This window comes from Diceros bicornis, chromosome 31 (genome assembly GCF_020826845.1).
Source record: "Diceros bicornis minor isolate mBicDic1 chromosome 31, mDicBic1.mat.cur, whole genome shotgun sequence".
In the NCBI taxonomy this organism is placed as follows: Eukaryota; Metazoa; Chordata; class Mammalia; order Perissodactyla; family Rhinocerotidae; genus Diceros; species Diceros bicornis.
Window position 1 is genome coordinate 25,466,165 of NC_080770.1, and position 6,000 is coordinate 25,472,164.

The following is a 6,000-nucleotide window of genomic DNA, read 5'->3' on the forward strand; positions in this document are numbered from 1 at the left end:
CGGCTGTTGCCTCTTCCTTCACTACCAGCCGCGGACATCCACGAAGCCCCCAGGCCCCTCCTTCCCCACCACCGCAGCCATGGGTTGATTACTCCTCGACCACTGCGTCCTCCACCCCAGCACGTCTGGCACCACTGCCTTTCCTAAGGGCCGCTCTGATGGTGTCACTCCCCTGCTCGAAACCTTCAGTGGCTCTCAGTTTCCACCAATGCAGTCCAAACATCTCACCTTGGCATTCAAGGCCCTCCACGAGTGGATCCAACCCACCATCCCCCCTTCACATCCTTGCACAGTCCCATTCTTCAGCCAGACTGATCAGCCTAGCAGTTCCTTGAAAATTCCCTGAACACTCTGACCCCCCTGGCTTGGCCTAGGCCTTTTCCTCTGCCCCAAACACCCCAGTCTGTGCTGCGGCTGCTGAAACCCTCCCAATCCTTAAGGTCCACTCAAAACTCCCACCTCCCCCACGGAGCTTTCCTGAAGACCCTCTAATCCTTTCTTCTCCTATCAGACTCATTGGTGTCCTTGTCTAAGTCCCTGACCAGCCGGTAAGCAACCAAGGCTGGGGTCAGCGTGTCATCGTGTGTCACTCATCATGTGGGCTGGAGGGTCAGCAGGGAAGACTTTCTAGGAGATGCTTACTAAGCACTGTTCGAAATGAACATCTCTCCCCGCAGGCACCACCAACTGACCCCCCTCCCTCCCCACCTTACCAAACTCTACTCTTATGAGCTCAGATGCTTGGAGAGGGGAGTCTGTGGCCCCAAGCTGATCCAAGCCCAACCAGGACTTGGGACCCAGGCAGAAAATCCTGCTCAAGTCTCTCCAACTCCAGGAAGGCCCCTCACCCCGCTCCCTGGTTTCTCCAGTGTCTCATTTCTTCTAAGCACCACCCCCTCATACACACACATAGTGCAGCCTCCAATCAGACTTTGTCCCATAGAACTTTCCAGCTGGTTCCAAAGTGTAGTGGTCATCTCCCCAGGAGATGCAGGGAGCCAACATGCAGGACTCCCAGTCTCCTTTGGTGCCCAACCCTGATCAAACAGATAACCGGTGCCCACTCTGCCCCTCACCTCCACCCCAAGCCAAGTGGACAATGGAATAGCTGGACTCCAGCCACCAGGGCAGGACAGACCCATGAAACCCTGTCTGGCCCCAAGGCCCGGGTGTGAGTTATCCTCTCCAGCATGGGCATGGTGGGGATTGCGGAGCCCTCACTGTCAACAACTCAGAATGCGGGCAGAGCCCAGGTCTGGCTAGCTCACCTCTGTATTCTGTTGCTCCATCTAATATATAGTAGGTGCTCAGTAAACATTTTTGGGTTTATTTAATTGGACACCCACCATCCTCACGCACTATTACGGAAAACTCAGCCACCCTTTGGTCCAGATGACACCCTCCCCAACCCCAAAATGGACAAAGTGACGCTGGTGGCAGGTGGCAATTTCTGGCTCTCACAAGGTCAGGAGGGGCAGCGGCCAGCCTTCAGCCCTCCAAAGACCGTTTCATTCCCACGCAGGAAGCCAGCCCATCACCTGCCCTTCTCCATCAGAGCAGCTGTCACGTCGCGAGCCCTCACTGGGTGCCTGGCGCCTTGCTAAGCACTATACCCATGTCATTCTCGTTAGTCCTCACCACTGCCACTGGGTACTGTCATGACCCCCATTTTACAGATGGGGAAACTGAAGGTCGGAGGGCGAGTGGAATCCAGGTTATTTTGCTCCCAAAGCCCAAACCCTTGGCCACTGAACCAGGCTGCTCAGCTACTATGGCCCTGGCACACAGCACCCGCGACCACCAGGGACAGGAAGCTCCATCTGAAGAACTAATCCTGGGCATGCAGCAAGAGCCCCAGGCCCTGGGCTTGGGTCCGGGCCCAAGGTTTGGTGGGGAAATCCCCAGGCACCCGGATAAGAATTTGTCCCCTGGTTTCCGTCCCGGGCCTCCCAGGCCAGCTCACCTGGAAAAGCCCCAGGAGCAGGACAAAAGCCCCGCTGAGTTTCCAGCCTGAAGTCTCACTGGCTCCCAGTGTTGGGGGGAAAGGGAGACCAAAATCTCCCTGACTTGGGCTCCCCTTCCCCAGGGCCTGTGGGCCCAAGTTCCCTCGGTGCCCCTCTGCAAGGAGAGGAACTGCAGCCTGGGCAGCGCGATCCGAGCACCTGTGGCTGAACTGCAGCCGGCTCTCACCTGCCAGCGATCACTTTCCGGGATTTTAGTGAGAAAGGGCAACCAAGGAGTTCACCTGGTTCAACCTCCTCCTTTTCCTGGAACCCGAGAGGTCCAGAGCCGGGTACAGGGACGGGCCCGGGGTCACACAGCTGGCGCATGGCGGAGCCGGAGACCTGGGCTCAGGACTCGGGAACTTATGCTCCTTTTCTCCCACCAGCTGCCTCCGTGGCCCGACCTGTCACTTGTTCCGAGAAAGCTGCCTGAGCTGGCTCTGGAAGCAGGGCGGAAACTAACTTTGCCGCTGCTTGTCCGGCCGGCCTCCTCCCGGCCCCTCTCACCTGCAGGCTCTGCTCTCTGCTCAGCGCTGCAAGCCCCGCGTCGCCGCTCGCGCCCGGTCAGCGTCTGACTGCGCAGCCCCGGGCTCAGTCCCTCGGCCGGCCCCCTCCCGGCGGCCGTCGGGGAACGCAGCGGCCTCCGCCAGGCCCCGCCCCCGCCCCGGGCCCCGCCCCGGACACGCCCCTCGGGCTCCCCGCCCCGGCCCTGCAGGACCGCGGCGCGGCTCCCGGCCCGGCCAGGCTCCGCCCCCTGCCCCCCCCCCCGGACACGCCCCTCGGGCTCCCCGCCCCGGCCCTGCAGGAACGCGGCCCGGCTCCCGGCCCGGCCAGGCTCCGCCCACCACGGCCTCGCGCTCTGACCCGGCCCGCCCCGCCCCGCTGACGCCCCCTGATCTATCCCCGCCAGCCCGGACCCGGCGCCCCGCAGGGCATGAAGCCCGCCCCTGGACGCGCCTCCCGGCCCGGTCTCCTGCGCCCCTCCAGCCCCCGGCCCTGCCCCGCGCTCGAGCGCTGCCGGGGGCAGCCCGCTCGCCGCCCTCCCGCACCGTCCCGCCCCTCTCGGCCCTCCTCCTCCTCCTCCTCCTCCTCCCCAGGCCCCTCCCCGGCCGCTGGCCGCCCCCGGGCCCTCCCTCCACCCCGCCTCTGTCACTTTCCCCTCCCGGCCGCCCCCGGCCCTCCGGGGTGAGGCACGCCCTCCCCGCCTCCGCGCCGCCCCCGTGCTGCCCTGCAGCCCCAGCCCCGGCCGCCAGGCCTCGCCCACGCCGGCCTTCCCGGGCGGGCGCGTCTGGGCGCAGCCGGCAACGGCGTGGGAGCGGCTCGCGTTCCCGTCGGCCTTTATCAGCAGGCGGCATGGGCAGGCGCTTTCTGAAAATGCTAGCGGCTGCCGCCGGCGGAACCCCCGCGGGGGCCGGGCTCGCCGCCAAGCGCTGTAGGAGCACTGGCCCTTGAACTGGCACAGCGCGCTGCAGGTGGTACTCAGGTGGCGCCCACGTTCCCGATGAGCAATCTGAGGCTTAGAGAAGGGACGTCGTGGCTTCTGAGTCTTCACTGGAGGTGAGCCAGATCCAGCCCCAGGTCCTGAATCACAGGCTTGAGCTGCCCCAGCTTGCCTGGACTGGCCCTGGAGAAGTGGCCCGGGCCAGTCATCCGCGGGGGCAGTGCTCAGCAGGCTGCAGGAGGTGGGGGGGAGGCGTGGGCCGATGAGGGGGGTGGCACGGGGGGCTGCTGGCCTGAGCCCTCCGAGGCTGGCTTTCTCCCTTGAGAAGTGGCTCAGAACTAAAAGGGCTGCAAAAGATCTGCAGAGGGCCGGGGTGCCCCCACACGCATCCCGGCCCTCTGCACTCCGCCCCCAGGGGCCAGCCTCGGGCGGTCACTGAGTCCTGACTGGGCCATCCACCTGTGCAGCTGACACAGCTCTTTCGCTGGCATTATCTCCCTGGCGTCTCACAAGGACGCGTTGTGGGGAGGGGATGATTATGCCCCATTGGCATGGGTGGAGTAGGGTAGGGCGCTGGATCCCAGCCCAGCTTGGCGGTTCCCAAAGCGTGGACCTTGGCCTGGCAGCAGCATCTAGGATCTTGTTAGGAATGTGTGTTTGGGGGCCCCATCCCAGACCTACTGAATGAGAAACTCAGGGGGAGGAGCCTAGGGATTTGTCTTAACAAGGCCTCCAGGTGACTCCGAACCACACTCCAGTCTGAGAACCACTGTTGAGCATAATGGTGAAGAAGAGACGGTGGTCCGAGAACCACTGTTGAGCATAATGGTGAAGAAGAGACGGTGGTCCGAGAATGCCAAGACCAGGTAGCCTCCTGGGAGCCTTGCGACCCAAGGCAAGGCAAGGCACTTAACCTCTCTGGGATGAGGCGGTAAATTACCACCACCAATCTTGAGAGGGCTGTGGGGATTAAATGTGATAGTGTTCATGAAGTGTCTGCCCCGTCTTGGACACTGCATGCTCTGTACATGTTCTCTTTCCAGTAAAAGTCTGCTTCACAGAAGCTCCACACCAAGTCGGGGGAGTGTGGCTGGAGAATCTTTGAGCCAAGCAGCATCCCACTCTGCTGTCCTCCCCACAGAGGGTCACCATCTTTCCTGGAAGGGGCCACAGGCCTAACCAGCTCCCCGATGATGTCGATGCTGCTGGTCCAGGGACCACACTTTGAGAACCACCGTGCTGGTCTGTGTTGGGCTGCGATCCTAGTCAGCCCATGAAAAATGGGCACAAAATACCCTCCTCTTCTACCCTGCCGTGTCCCTCCTCTCCAGCTGGGGTGTTTGTGATGGTGACTGGCAGAACAGCTGGATCCCATCAGCCCCCCTCCTCCAGGCAGATATCTGGTCACATTAGTCCCGCCTGCTACCCCTTCCAGTCCCTGTCACTCCAGATTAGAGGTGGAGGCAGCTGTGGCAACGCGGAGGGCAGTCTGCAGGCAGCTTCTGGAATCTCTGCCGTGCTCCCCTGCCATCTTCTGCAGCCTCATGAAGGTCTTCCCATATGAGCTGGGGCACTGGTCCTATCCTGCAGAAATACCCTAACATGTTCATAGTGAAAATTAAGGCCCTCGTACCTTCTATCTAAACATCTAACAGACTAAAATAAAATGTTTGTTCTCCTGTCTTGAGACATATTCTTTATAATGACCAAGAAGGCCGTGTGCAAATTTAGAACCCTTGGGCTCTTTGGAATTCTGTGCAGGAACGTGGTGGTGTTGGGTCAGCCGTGACCCCAGCCCTCAGCCCACCCGACCTGGTTTCTTTCTAGCCCATGTCTGTCCTGTGTCACAGTGGCCCAGGACTCAGGCATGTGAACACGCCAGCCCACAGGCCCACACTCTATCCACAGGCCTTGCCCACAGCTGTCACTCGGTCACTCTAGGAGTGCACATGGGGGCGTTGTACCCTCAGAAGGATGGACCTGGGAAAGTTGCTTGTGTAAGCCCTAAAACTGGACTCGGAGCATTTAGGAAGAGATGTCCAGGGTGTTAGAGACTTGAAGCGTGATGGAAGAGGAGGGTGGGGTGCAGGCTCTGAGTGGGCACGGGTGGCCCTCTTGCCCAGGTCTGTGGGTGGAGCTGCTGTTGGACCTTATCTCCCCAGCACCTAGCGCAATGCCTGGTACACAGTGGGAGCTTAAGGGCCCCATCGTGGAGTAGATGTGTGTCTAAGTTATTTGCTGAAATATCCAATGCGGTTGGTTCTCCCAGCGTCCCCTCTCTTCCAGCAGGAGTCAGGCTTCGTCATAACTTACCTGGGGCATTTTGCCAGGCAGAGAACAGAGCCGCCTCTAGTCAGAGCCTACTTCCATCTTTTGTGAAATCCTTTGTCCATTCCAGAAGTGAAGCTGGGAATTCTGGAGGTGGGAATAGGGGCAAGAAGAGCCACTCTAGAAAGCCTTGAAAGAAGAGATCAAGTGGCCAACTTGGAGGTAGGGGAGATGGTGGTATGGCCAGACCTCAGAAGGGTATGGCCACGGGGTTCCCAGACTCTCAGA

At 60.9% G+C, this 6,000-nt stretch overlaps 1 protein-coding gene and 1 long non-coding RNA gene across 2 annotated transcripts in view; one reads left to right on the forward strand and one right to left on the reverse strand.

Annotated features, from left to right (window-relative positions):
* Positions 1–2,600, reverse strand: part of CD82 (CD82 molecule) — a 50,343-nt gene extending 47,743 nt beyond the window's left edge. The window contains exon 1 of the mRNA XM_058527103.1: positions 2,511–2,600. The gene's annotated coding sequence lies outside the window, so the exon portion shown is untranslated. The remainder of the gene's footprint in view (positions 1–2,510) is intronic.
* A 668-nt stretch (positions 2,601–3,268) lies between these two features.
* LOC131395206 (uncharacterized) lies at positions 3,269–5,127 on the forward strand. The gene is made up of 2 exons (XR_009216287.1): positions 3,269–3,560; positions 4,488–5,127. It is a non-coding gene; the product is annotated as an uncharacterized LOC131395206 (long non-coding RNA).
* The last annotated feature ends 873 nt before the right edge of the window (positions 5,128–6,000 follow it).